The sequence below is a fragment of the Megalobrama amblycephala genome, linkage group LG3 (genome assembly GCF_018812025.1).
Source record: "Megalobrama amblycephala isolate DHTTF-2021 linkage group LG3, ASM1881202v1, whole genome shotgun sequence".
NCBI lineage: Eukaryota > Metazoa > Chordata > Actinopteri > Cypriniformes > Xenocyprididae > Megalobrama > Megalobrama amblycephala.
Genome location: NC_063046.1, coordinates 49,552,769 through 49,567,506, shown reverse-complemented (window position 1 = coordinate 49,567,506; position 14,738 = coordinate 49,552,769).

Genomic DNA, 14,738 nt, shown 5'->3' with positions numbered 1-14,738 from the left:
AGTGTCTCATCTGTCATTTCTGATGACATGGTTTTACATGGCAGTAGCAGCTGCTTGCTGTCGGCTTGTGTTTTATGACAGAGGCAACCAGCGTTAAGGTCCAGTAATGCCATCTACTGTACATTGGGATGTCAACCGGATTCTGCCGCTGGATAATTTACATGCCATTATCATACATGTACCATACATATTATGGTTATCGCCAATACTGCATATTGCGACATACTTAATTAACACGATAACGATATTTAATTTTTTAAAATATCACCGTTATCATCAATACCAGTATATCGCGACACCCCTAATGGACATATTAAAATAAAACTTAAATATTAAGAAAATAATTTGAAATGTCAGTCTCAAAACCTTAGAAATTTTACACAGTGGCTATACATTGCCATAACACACACACACACACTACACTTCTGAAGAATTACGTAGTAGGAGATTATGAGTTAAGTATTCAACTGAGAAAGATTCTCCAGTAACTATGTAAGGTTGCAGTGTGATGTAAGTATGAGTAAAACATTGCATCTCTGAGATAATTCATCACTGACATCTTTCTCTCTGAAATGACAAACAGCCACAGGTGACATGCCAACAAACCCTGCAGTGAATGTGTGTGTGATATGATGTATTAGATTCACCTTACATCTCAACATTTACAAATGGCTGCCACTCATTACATGATAGTCCTTAATTAAAGGTAGGGTAGGCAATTTCAGAGAGGCAAGCAATAGGAAGCTAGCTTCGAAATCATAAGATCCCACCCTCCTTTCAGAGCACCTCCAAAGCCACTCCTCCTCTAAAACACATGAACGCGCACAGGCAGAGCAGATTCTGCAAAGCATCACGAGAGACCGGTGGAATATTCCGCCCCAAACAGCAAGCCAAATACACATAACCTTTACTCTATCTAATAATATGGAAGTGTGAACTTGTGAAATTACCTCATGCCTCAAAGCACATAACATTACAATAATAATGAATGTAAATAACTTAAAGAGCACTGACTTGTACTACCTGACTGCTGCAGATTTATTTCGGCGTTGATAGTTTTGCCACAGAAACGCATAAATGCGAGACTGAGGACATGAACCGTTCTGAGTAGAACTTCAGGAGGAACTGTAAAAGGTGGCTGCTGTTTGTATGCGGTGCTCTGTGACTGTCTGTCTACAACTCTGCGTATAGCCTCATGAAACACTGATGACGTGTGATATCTGTGCGAGCAGGGTGCACAGAGGTATGCAAATACAAATGTTGACAGGCAGGTAGGACATCCTATATTGCATTGCATCCTATTGCATTGCAGACTTCCATAGAAGTGCTCTCTCTCTATATATATATATACATAGAGCACTTCTATTATTGATTACTATCAGGATGTGAAGAGAGTTTTAGTCAGGATAATAAAAAGTGTTTATGAAAAACATTGCCTACCCTACCTTTAGGCATTTCAGACTCAACTTTATGCAGAAATGATAGAATCTGTATTACAAGAAGTGTTTAAAACCCTACAAAGTCACTTTTGTTTCCATTTGTGCATTAGGACACAATGCAGGTGGTGTTATTGAAAACTGAAACAGTAAAGGTACTAAACGGAGAGCTGTTTGGCAACAGACACAGTGTGAAATAAATGTTATGAGGCTTTCCCAGCTGACACAGGTACGCTCAGAGTTACTGTGAGTCATGTTGTCATGGAAACATTGAGTCTTGTGAGGTATTGTCTGTTGTTGATATGGCAGGGGATTAAAATAACTTAGTATTGAAAAGTGGACACTGAAATGTTGACTTGGATGTGATGCAATAAGGTCAGCTTTGTAACAATTTAATTAAAGGAGATAGCTATTGCAGTTATTGAAATGCTTATTTTAATATTATTTACTTTAAAAGATCAGGCCATATTGTTTCTGATGAACAGTGTGTGTATGGGGGGTTGGTGAAGATGCCTTATCTTCAACTAACGCAGTCACACATCCCACATTGCTTAAAGTAAACAGCACTTTCCTATCCAGACAGTCCCACACAACTACTGAGGATGAGACAGTTATGCAATAGAGGTCAAAAGTGTATGGAAAGTATCTGTAGTCATTAAAGCGATATATTGTTGGGGAAAAAAATACAAAAAACAGAATATGGGGCAAATTGATAAAAGAGCATTCTCTCTCTCACACACACACACACACTTGTCGAAAGTTGGTCTAAAACAGGGCTCGGCAACTCTGATCAAGATTGGAGCTAAACTCTGCAGGAAATTGATCTTGAGGGTCAAACTCATCTGTTTGTCCAGAAGTCCTTGATTAGCTTGTTCAGGTGTGTTTGATTAGGATTGATTCACTAAGCAAACCCAGGTTCCTAACTAATGACGAAGACTTAACAGAGATCAGCTCTAATAATTAAAACCTCTGTTTTTTTCAGAATTAAGTTGTAGGAAATTATAATCATACAATTTTTTATATCAGCTATGCATTCCCTTAATTTTGTGAATTGGTATAGGGTCTAACACACATGTTGTTGATTTTGATGATTAAACGAGTTAAGACAATCCTTCCTCTCTTATAGTGAAGAATGAATGGAATTTTTCCTCAGGGACACTACAATGCACTGTCTGACGCGATACTGTAGTAGATGGTTGCATATTTTCTCTCTAATATTATCAATCTTGCAAGTAAAGAAGTTCATAAAGTCATTACTGCTGTGCTGTATGGAAATGTCTGAAGTTGAGGTTTATTTGTCATTAATTTAGCCACTGTATCAACTAAATACCTGGAGTTGTGTTTTTATTCTAAGAGTGTTGAAAAATAAGCAAGTTTTGTTTTCTTCCAGCTGCGCTCCATTTTTCAGACTGGTCTCTTGAGGGCCAAATTGTGCTCATTGTACCACGGCATTGGTCTATTTTCCTTAATCTTCCTTAAGCGCAGAGGAGCAACTGTTGAAAAAGTCAATAGTTTCTTGCAACATTGCAAAACAATCTTAAAAGTGCAAAAGAGTGTTTTTACATTTACATTAACATTTAATCATTTAGCAGACACTTTTATCCAAATTGACTTACAAATGAGAACAATAGAATCAATCAAACCAACAATAGGGCAATGTAAGTTCTGTGACAATAGAATATAATAGAATATTGGACCATAGATGGCTTGGTAGCACAGAAAAGCCTGGTGTCACAAGAGTCTGCCAGTCTCTGGGTTTCCAGAGCCTTTTCTGTCCACCAAGAGTTCTTTAACTCCTTCACTCATCTCTCGAAATCTGCCTTCACTCTTGAGTAAGCCACCCTTTTGGCCTTGCTGGTTTCATCATTTTGCCAGGCACAAAAGGCTTTCCTTTTCTTGGAGATGAGTTCTTCTATCTCTGTGTCATTCTCATCAATCCAGTCCTGGTGTTTTCTGGACTTGTAACCAAGAATGGTTTTGCAGGTAGCAAGGATGGTAAACTTGAGCAGACTCCAGTGCCCTTTGATGTGATCAGCGTATTCTTGTTGGAGGCTCCATCCCAAAACAACTCTGAAGTTGCTGCTGGATGGCAGTTTCATCCAGGCTGTTAAGGCTCAGTCTTGGTCGAACTGCTTCCTGTTTGCCACCAGACGGATGGTCATGAGACGTTCACTAATCCCCACAGGATCAAAATAGTGATTTGCACAGAGCATGTTTGTGGTTAGAGTTTGCAAGAGTGATAGTGTGTGTGTGTGTGTGTGTGTGTGTGTGTGTGTGTGTGTGTGTGTGTGTGTGTGTGTGTTTGAGAGAGGCTACATCTACAGTAATACAGATACATTTGAAAACGCATCTTTTTCTCTGTTTTGGCCTTCCACACAGAGACGCATTTTTGTCCTGCAAAAACTGACATTTTTGAAGATGCTCACATTGTAGTGTGGACTGAAGGTATTTGGTGAAAATGATGACATATTTAGTCATGTGACACCAATAGATATCCATGTTTATACCGGTGTGTGCTATTCGCTTTTACAATGCTGCTTAAGATAAATGTTATTTTGTACAATTTTCATATTACATTTCTGCAAAGATTACTTAAAATTTATCCTCAATTGCTGTCCTGCAGAAAAACATGAGGGCGATTGTGTTTTAGACTAAGAAATGGTGACTGAGTGTGACCTGAACGCACCAGTACGTGGTCAGATATTTTGTGCCAGAAGAAAAGCATGAGAACTTTATTTTTTCTGGTCTCTCAGTATAATCTCAGTGAGCTTTTATTATGTTTTACACATGCACAGGAAGATGATTTAAGCGTTTTCCGATGTTTCAGTGTGGACGAGAAACTTTTGGACGAAGAAAATTTTGAAATGAAAACAACGAATAGTGCTTATTAAACCTGTCTTAGAGGAGCCCGAGCACTGCACATTTTGTATGTCTCCCTCATCTAACACACCTGATTCAACTCATCAGCAGAGACTGTAAGACCTGAATTGGGTGTGCCAGATAAGGGAGACATACAAAATGTGCAGTGCTGGGGTTCTCCAGGACAGGTTTGAGAAGCACTGTTCTAAAATTTAATCCTAATTGTTAATTTAAAATATTGGTCAGAAGAGACAGCGTGGGAAAATAGGAAATAAAAGAATGTTTTCAATTTGAGTAATTTATGATATAACAAAATATATTCATAATTCCACACATAAAAGTCATTGCCAAAATGTTCATGTAACAGGAGGGTTTCGACATAACAGGAAGTTAAGAAAAAAGTCAACTTGTTGAATGGCATTTTCTGTGGCAAAGGTGCTTCAGAAAGATTTTGCTAAGCTGTTTATTGGCTGTCAAAGCTTAAAACAAACTTGAGCAGTTATGACTACACTATCTAAACTGTATAAGAGCTTATATCTGATGTGATGCACCTATAGTGTAGTCAGATTGTTTAGAAGCAAACATTTTGCATTCAAATCAACTCCCCTACAGGCTGAATGGTTTTGCCCACTGCAGGGAGCCACTGGCCATGGCACAGTCAACCTTTGCTTAAGTCGTTGGGGAGCTCCTTTCATCCAGAGAACAAAGGAACCGGAGTGAAAACAGAACTGGTTTGCATCAATAAAGGCTTTTTGCTGGGCAAAAAATATATAGTGAACCCAGTTTGACCATAGAAAACAAAGAAATTGTATTGGAAGATATGATTTATTGTTAATGATCCAACACATTTTTTCATGTAATGTTTATATATATATATATATATATATATATATATATATATATATATATATATATATACTGGTTACATAACATTTAAATCTAAATGTCGTTCTAATCTCGTAAGAGTTTCGTTCATTTTCGGATCACAAATGAAGATCTTTTTGATGAAATCTCAGAGATGTCTGTTCCTTCATTGACTGCCTTTGCAGCGACCACTTTGACACTTCAAAAAGTTCATAAAGAGATCGGAAAACGAATCCACATAAATCGAGAGGTTTAGTCCAAACACACTGCATGTTTGAGCTTGTGGAAGATGTTTGTTCTTGTACATCATTCAGGTTAAGTTGAGCTTCTGCTTATGTTCATTTATCAGTGTTTAAATGTGAGTAAACGTCTAAATTAAATCTGTTCATCATGAAAAGCGATCAAGTCTCTTCAGAAAATTTGATCTTTTTATGATCTTACAAAAGCTAGAGCCCCTTAGCTAAACACTACATCAACACTGTAACATTAGCTAGAAGAGTCAAACAACTTTGCCATTGGAGCTGTTAATAGAAAGCACAACAACAAATAATAAAACCATAAACATGTTAATGTGATCTATAAACAACTGATTGTCCCAACAAAGTGGGAACTGCTCTGTCTTTCAGGAGAAGCTTTTGTGCATAGCTGGCAAGCCCGGCATTGTATTCTCTTAGGTTCTGGAAGCTGTCCTTCAAAAATGTGCAGCCCATAGATAAAGTTTGGGGTTATTATGTTCAGGAACAGTGTTAAAAATAAATTTTATCCACTGTTTTCTAAGTTAGTCCACCTCAGGAAGGCCAAACAACAGGGTTTGGAACCGGGGTGGGAAAAACAGCATCTCTTCGACATGGCAACAACACGCTACTAAAGCAGGTCGTCTTCTTCATCTTCTCTAGTGCAGCTCAACCAGGCCTCACCCCCCTTTTTTTTCCATGGGCGGGGATTATTTAAATGAGTGACATTGTGACTTCACAAGATCCAGAAGAAGTGCGTTATAGTCCCAACAATCCATTTGTTGTAGTTCTTGTTAAAGATTTTTTTTATTATTCTCTTGCTATTTTCAAAAGCAAGGCACCTATATTACATGATAAGAGTGGTGTATTTCATAAAATTTGAAAACCTTTTCTGGCATATGTTGATGGTGACATTGCATCCATCTTGATGAGAGGATTGATGTAGGGAAGGCTTATGGGTGTCCTGGATAATTTTGTTAGTTGTATTCTCAGTATTATTTAATGTTTGTACATTATTATCACTTTTCTTTCCTGACTTGTATATATAAACATAAACATTGGAATCTAATGTTTTTTTTTTCCTTTTATGAGCTGAATGTTTGTTTCAAAGTGAAAATCAATAAAACATATTTAAAAAAAAACAAAAGCAAGGCACCATTTACATAAGTTTTATCAGTGCTGCAAGTGAAGTTTCCAGAAACCTTTGCACACAAATAAAACACTTATTAATCTTTAAGCACAAGTTGCAGAGTCGATTCATCTGTTCCTGCCAAAAGCTATTTTGAGAGCATGCTGCCCACTCAGAGAGTGGGGTTAAAAAAAAAAAAAAAAAAAAAAATCACATCACAATAGATTTTGCTATTGGGTTGGGAAACTTTAAATATAGTGTAGCAAAAAGAGGTTCAAATGGGGATTCAAATGTAAGAGACTTTCCTAAAAGGTTTTCTGAAAGACATTAAAGAGCACTTTGGCTAATTATTTGGAGGAGCATTTGCTAGATTAATCATTAGTTAGCCTTCTCTCCTTCCCAAGGGTATGTTTAAATCTCATGGCTCACGAACCATGAGCCATGGTTTGTGAGCCATGGCATGGTACCATGTTTTTTAAAGGTGCCCTAGAACTTTTTTAAAAAAGACGTAATATAAGTCTAAGGTGTCCCCTGAATGTGTCTGTGAAGTTTCAGCTCAAAATACCCCATAGATTTTTTTTAAATTAATTTTTTTAACTGCCTATTTTGGGGCATCATTATAAATGAGCCGATTCAGGGCTACTGGCCCTTTAATTCTCGTGCTCCATGCCCACGGAGCTCCTTGAACAGTGCATAAACAAAGTTTACACAGCCAATATAACCCTCAAATGGATCTTTACAAAGTGTTCGTCATGCATGCGGCATGTATGCGTCAGATTATGTGAGTATTGTATACCGTTATATTGTTTACGTTTGATTCTGAATGAATTTGAGGCTGTCCTCCGTGGCTAACGGCTAATGCTACACTGTTGGAGAGATTTATAAAGAATGAAGTTGTGTTTATGAATTATACAGACTGCAAGTGTTTAAAAGTGAAAATAGCGACGGCTCTTGTCTCCGTGAATGCAGTAAGAAACGATGGTAACTTTAACTACATTTAACAGTACATTAGCAACATGCTAACGAAACATTTAGAAAGACAATTCACAAATATCACTAAAAATATCATGTTATCATGGATCATGTCAGTTATTATCGCTCCATCTGCCATTTTTCGCTATTGTTCTTGCTTGCTTACCTAGTCTGTTGATTCAGCTCTGCACAGATCCAGACGTTCTGCCCTTGTCTAATGCCTTTCATAATGTTGGGAACATGGGCTGGCATATGCAAATATTGGGGGCGTACATATTAATGATCCCGACTGTTACGTAACAGTCTGTGTTATGTTGAGATTCGCCTGTTCTTCAGAGGTCTTTTAAACAAATGAGATTTATATAAGGAGGAAACAATGGAGTTTGAGACTCACTGTATGTCATTTCCATGTACTGAACTCTTGTTATTTAACTATGCCAAGATAAATTCAATTTTTAATTCTAGGGCACCTTTAACTGAAACTTTATGTATGTTATTAAAATCTTTTGTGTTTTAGGTTGCCTCAACATGACATTTTTAATAAGTGCTGGGTAACACTTTATTTTAAGTCTGCTGTAGACATTCTACTACTGTACATGTCAACTACCAGTTATTAGAGTATTAGTAGACTGTCTGCTTAAAGTGATAGTTCACCCAAAAATGAGAATGTTGTCATTAAGTCACTCATGTCGTTCAAAACCCAGGCTGTTTATGAACACATAAATATTGATCCGCAAACATAAACAGACACTTAACCGTACATGCTTTGACGTGTGAGAACAAACCTCATTGGTTCTTGTGGAAGCTCAAACGTGCTGCGTAACACACAAGAATGAACCTCACTGGTTCTCACACATCAAGCAAACATACTTGAGCTTCCATTTACCATAACTAATGAGAATTGATGAATATTTGTATGTGAATAAAGCTTAAATTAAATACGTTCATAATATAAAGCAATAAAGTCTCTTCAGAAAATTTGGACTAAACTGCTCAATCCATATGGATTAGTTTTATCTCTTTATGAACTTTATGAAGTGTCAAAGTGGTAGTTGCGTAGACCATCAATGGAGGGACAGAAGACTCTCAGATTTCATTTAAAATATCTTCATTTGTGTTCCAAAGATGAATGAAAAGCCTATGGGTTTGGAACGAAAGGAGGGTGAGTAAATGATGACAGAATTTTGTCTGACCCTTTAATCAATGTTAAAACTTTATTTTGATGGCCCCCCAACAGACATTCTACTGACTTATGTCAACTTATTCTACTAACCCTAACGGTCTAATAATACTCTAGTAAGAATTAGTTGACATGTAGTGTCAAATTAATGTGAGGTAGTTGACTTGGAAAGTGGACAAATTGACTGAGGAAGCCACTGGAACACTGTGGTAGATGTTGTTTTTGTACAATTGTCTAACCAGCTTTCAGCTCTCCCCTTAGTCCATTACCTCTACTCTATTTAAAAACACCACCAAGGGAATATGTGAGTATTCATAAAGTACTCCAGTGGAAAGAGTTAATAAGCCATTCTTAGTGTTTTATAGACATCAGAACACAGCCATATTCCTAGTAGTTCAGGCGCAGACTGAAACAAAACACACACAATCATTATCAGAGCAAGGCCACTGAGATGCCATCTGAATATTTTCTCTGCTTCTGATTGTCCAGTGTCATCCATATTTGCCACAAGATTAATGGGAATGTCTGTAATGTCTTATTTCAGCAAAACTCGAGACTCAACATATCCCATAAAATTATGATTCATCATTTTATCTCGCTAACCTCAGAAAATTGTATTATGCTGGAGTAGGTGTTTTTTCATGCAACCTGCTTTTAAAAAAATAGAAGAAAGAATGAGACTCAAGAAAAGAAATCATTTTGTTTACTGTGGGCTAAAGACAAATCCCTCTGGTCATCTTTTGTGTTCATATTAGCTTAGCATATCAAATATTTCCCATTTGATGGCATCTTCAAATAGGAAAGGGTAATTTGAAGGGCAATCACTGAAAATAAGTAATTAATGTGAGGCAGGATTTTCATTTTGACAATTGCCATCTTCCCTAATGAATATTCCTTTAAATACAAAGACCTACATGTTACAAAACAACTACAATCTCATCTGAAACACCCTTAAAACTACATTCTGTGACACAATGAGAGTAGTGTTTGTAAAATTATAGTAGGTTTGCTCATCCGCCATTGACAATTGCTGTGAGTTATATAGATATATCAGTTGTTTAGTAGTTCTAATGCTTTTGTCATTTTGTCAAATTAATGTAATGACCAGTTTGGATTAAAAAAGCATTCCCTTGTTCAAATCAAAACCAAAAACAAACAAACAAACAAAAAAACTGATGCAATATGGTGGGAAAGAATAAAGAGAAAAAAATGAGAGAGAAAGTGGAGTTTCACTATGAACCTAACTTTTTTTCTTTTCTTGTGTTCTTTCAGCTACATGGTCTGAATGTGACGGAGGAACAGCAAACTAGGGGAAGGTTATGTAACTTTCATGAATGGCTGTTTACTTGTCTGTGTGAAATTGTCCATCTATTATGGGATGAAATGGTGAAATTGGATGGAAGAACTCAACTTATCCACTCAAACATCACTTTTCATCACATTTCATCACATTCGACTTCACTGACCATTTCGTGAAACCCAGTGTCATTACACAGGATCTGGAACAATCCTCAGACAAATGAAACCAAAAGAAAGTAACTGTTAATATTAATAATTAATAATAATGTAAGGGGCAGTCGTGGCCTTATGGTTAGAGAGTCAGACTGGTAACCCAAAGGTTGTGGGGTAAATTCTTACTACTGGCAGGTTCCCTTGAGCAAGGAACCTAACCCCCATTTGCTCCCTGGGCGCCACAGCAAAATGGCTGCCCACTGATCTGTGTGTGTGTGTGTGTGTGTGTGTGTGTGTGTTCAATACTCACTACTCCTAATGCGCGTGTACTAACTTGGATGGGTTAAATGCAGAGGACAAATTCTGAGTATGAGTTACCAAAGTATAAACAATAGCCAAACAACAGTAAAGGCAGGACCAGGTGCATTCGCCCCTCTACTGACCCAGATTTAACTTTGGCATGCCATTTGTCTGGATTGCTTAATCTGTGTCTACAGTTCTCTACATAGCAGATAAACAAAAGAAGCCCAGCCTGAGGCTGTTTTTTCACAAATGCATGATGGTGTTTAGATTATTGGTGGTCTTCTTCCTGTGTTGAGAGAGACCTTAAAATTTTTCTATTGCATTATTTGGTCAAGATTTCTCTCTATATTTTTTCCAGATCATCAACTAATGTGTAGGATATGGCACAAATCAATTATTGCAATGCACGTCAGATGTCAGAACAGAAGGAAATACAGGGGAGGTGCATTCCAAACGGGATATATCGCTCTCCGAAGGGCACTTTGGAGTGAAAACAATCATGGCCGCCATATTGAAAGGTCATTCTAAACCGAAGTGCTCAAAACTGGTCACTTCAAAGGACCCTTCGGAATGAAGGATTTCGAAGCGTACGAGTGATGGAAACTTCGGAACCCCACGATCCTTTGCACAGAGAAGCTGTTTGGCGTTAAAGAATAGGTAAAAGAGGCTCGGAGTTCAATTTTACCTATAAATGCATGTATAGTATTTTTCTACTACTGTAGTATTTATACGATTTAGATTTGGTACATTATTATGGTCAAAACGACATTGTACTTTACAGCTCCCTTTATCAGTCCATTCAAATGTTTCAAATACATAGACACAATATACAATATGGTGCAGTAAACCAAAAGTAAGTATGTAAATAACTTAAATAAACTAACGTTAAAAAAAGGCGCAGATTGCACAATCTACTCATCGTTCAGAGCATGTTTTTTGGGGGGGTCAACCAGCGTACAAAATGTGCTATGAAGGCACCTTGTGATGCAGAAGTCCAAAAAAAAAAAACCCCACCCCTACACCCTTCATTCTTCGAAGCTCTCACTCCGGAGGGTAAACCCTTTGAAGGGATTAGGGCATAGGGATGAGCCCTTCCGAATGGAATGTATGGATAATGAGCGTTTTCTCAGTGAGGGTGAAGAGATGCAGTTAAAGACTCGACTCGACTCGACATGCGCCATGGAAAAATAAACAACCCGTCACCAACTCTAACCAAACGGTGACCAAACCACTTTTTATAGTCATCTGTAGTTTACTAGACCCATTAACAAATTGATTTCTCTTTCCTACAGGCTTGGAAGTGACCTTAATAAAGTACCTCATTAAAATATATATACCTCAGCAACCAGTCACATATATCCCCACCCTTTTTATATCCACAATCCAGCACATATCTAACACTTTGCCTCAACAAAAAATAACCACATGGTTGCCTGTTTCATACAAATCAATACAGCCATCCATCTTCATTAGCTTTCATAGCATCCCACTTGAACATTATCAAACCAGAGCCAAGCTGCTTGATATTAAATAAGCACTTGGAAATCAAATGTTGCCTATTTTATTCTACTCCGTTTGTTTTGCCTCAAACAAATTAGACCACAATTTAATTTCCTCAATTACCATAAAGCAGCAGTTGTATCCATAGCCCTAATGCTAGAAGATACATGAAAGAAAAATGAAAACTCCATCATTTATTCACACTGAAAGTCATATAGGTTTGAAACAACAAACGAATGAGTAAATAACAAAAATTGAATTCTTGGGTAAACTATCCCTTTAACACATTTAACTGAATCAGTATCTGTGGTCACCTCTGGCTTGAACACTTAATATCAAACATTATTATTGATTTGACTGACTGACTAGTGAATGAGAACTGAACTGAGCAGAATGACAACATCACTGTTTTTCTCTATATAAATAAAGGTGAATTGACTCTTGTCATGATCTACAACCATATGCACAAAGCATGTTAATTAACAAAATGCAAAGTACAGCAAGAGGAAGACAGACTTCAAGATTTGACATAAATGGACCAAACTAGAAATCATGGTGAAATGCAGTGAAACAAACTAATTATTTTTATGGATAGTTCTGTAATATGGGATATATAAACAATCCACCTTTCTCAATATGTTTAATTTGCCCAGCTTACTCTCATGTGTAAAAACACCATCAACACAATTAAAGATCTCTTTATCTCTTTAAGAACTCTAATCAGACTTAAAATATACTTACTGAAAGGGCCTTATTTAGAAATTTACACTATCTTTTATAAGTTTAAGGTTGATAAGATTTTTTTTTTTTTTTTGAAGGTTTCTGTAAATCTTATGTTCACCAAGGCTGCATTTGTTTTATTCGAGTGTGCAGAAAAACATGCTGTCCTTCGGCGGCTAGACAGTGAAGGACTATGGCCATTTTCCTTTTCATTGAGACAGCATCGAAAACCATTGTTAACAAACAGGTATGTTTCAAAGAACATTTTCCATTGCTCCTCGAACCATATGCTCACCAAGATGGGCAAAAAATGGCTCACTGGATCACTCAAATCACTGAACAGAGTGGAGAGAAGAAAAAAAAAAAAAAATTCTAGCATCAATGTCACCCCCAATTCAAATCCCTTAACCCTCTATGGTACGGTGTTGCCTCCAGGCAACATGGTCTATTTTAGTTTGTTTTTAATAAAATAAAGCACAAATTGATTGATCAAACATATCTCAGGACAGAATAACTCAAATACTAATCAATAAAAGTGCAAAAAAGACCAAAACATGACCAACAGGGGTCCATTTTGTGTCCTGTTTCAGCACATGTGCACATATCACATGACTCCATATTTTCTCCATTGAAAAGTGTTTTTTTCACTTGTTTGTAACCATTTAATCACCCACAAAAAATATGAGTCACCTTCACTGGCAAGTAAAGAAGTATTTTTAAGTAATTTACATTATATATCATCAAATGTTTTAGAGAAAATTACAAAAAACTGTGTTGCCTCAAGGCAACATTGTACCATAATGGAATCGCATAAGGCCATACAGCCATAATAGGTTTCAATACAAATGTATCATATTTGTAAGGAAAAGAGTTAGAATTATCTAAATATGTTGGCATTTTCACATGATTTTGTAATGTACTTATAAGAATACTAATTTACATACTATATCTGCATATATTATGATCTGCACATTTTCTATAGCACTTCAGAAACGTATAAAACACAGGTAACACTGGCAGCTGATGAGGGTGAGTATGAGGAGTTAATGAGGGGTCATACTGTAATGAGGAAGATGAAATCAAGTGACAATCCGTCAGGGAGATACTGAGGGTGAGAGAGAAGATGGAGATGAGGATGAAGATGGATATGATAATTTAATATAATAACATAAAAATATGATGGTTTGGTAATACTGGCATTCCACTATGGTACAATGTTGCCTGAGGGCAACAGCTGGATATAAAATGTTACTTTTTATTAAATATGAAACTTTTAATACATTAAAAACTAGATAAATTTGTTTGTTTAAGTGTCTAGTTAAAGAAATGAATGTTTTCAGAATGTTTTCAGAATAAATATATTTATTTTTTCTACATGAAAATGCCAAATGTTTAAATTTTTCCATTGTGGTACAATGTTGCCTCGAGGCAACAAATTTATAAAAATTAAATCAATTAAAAAATTATGAAAATGTTTATTGATATTGTTAAAGTGTCCAATTTTAAGCAGGAAAAACAACACAAATAATTTTTTCCTCATTGATATCATATTGCGTACTATAGAGGGTTAAAGGAACAGACATTTATTTTATTTACTCAATGTAATGAACAAATTACCTTAACTAAAACATTAGATTATAAGTCTAATTAGGTATGTAACAATCAGGGGATGAGCAATAAGTAGCTGGCTGCAGTGCACTTAATGGCCACCGGTGTCAATAATAACAAGAGTTTCTGAATTCTATGCATAGCACCTTTAAAGGATTAGTTCACCCAAAAATGAAAATAAGTAAGGCCTGCAAAATAGCCAGCAATGACATTTCCTCTCTCAAGATCCATTAATGTACTAAAAACATATTTAAATCAGTTCATGTGAGTACAGTGGTTCAATATTAATATTATAAAGCGACAAGAATATAAAAAGAATATAAAAACAAAATAACGACTTATATAGTGATGGACGATTTCAAAACACTGCTTCAGGAAGCATCGGAGCATAAATGAATCAGCGTATCGAATCATGATTCAGATCGCGTGTCAAACTGCCAACGGCTGAAATCACGTGACTTTGGCGCTCCGAACTGTGGATT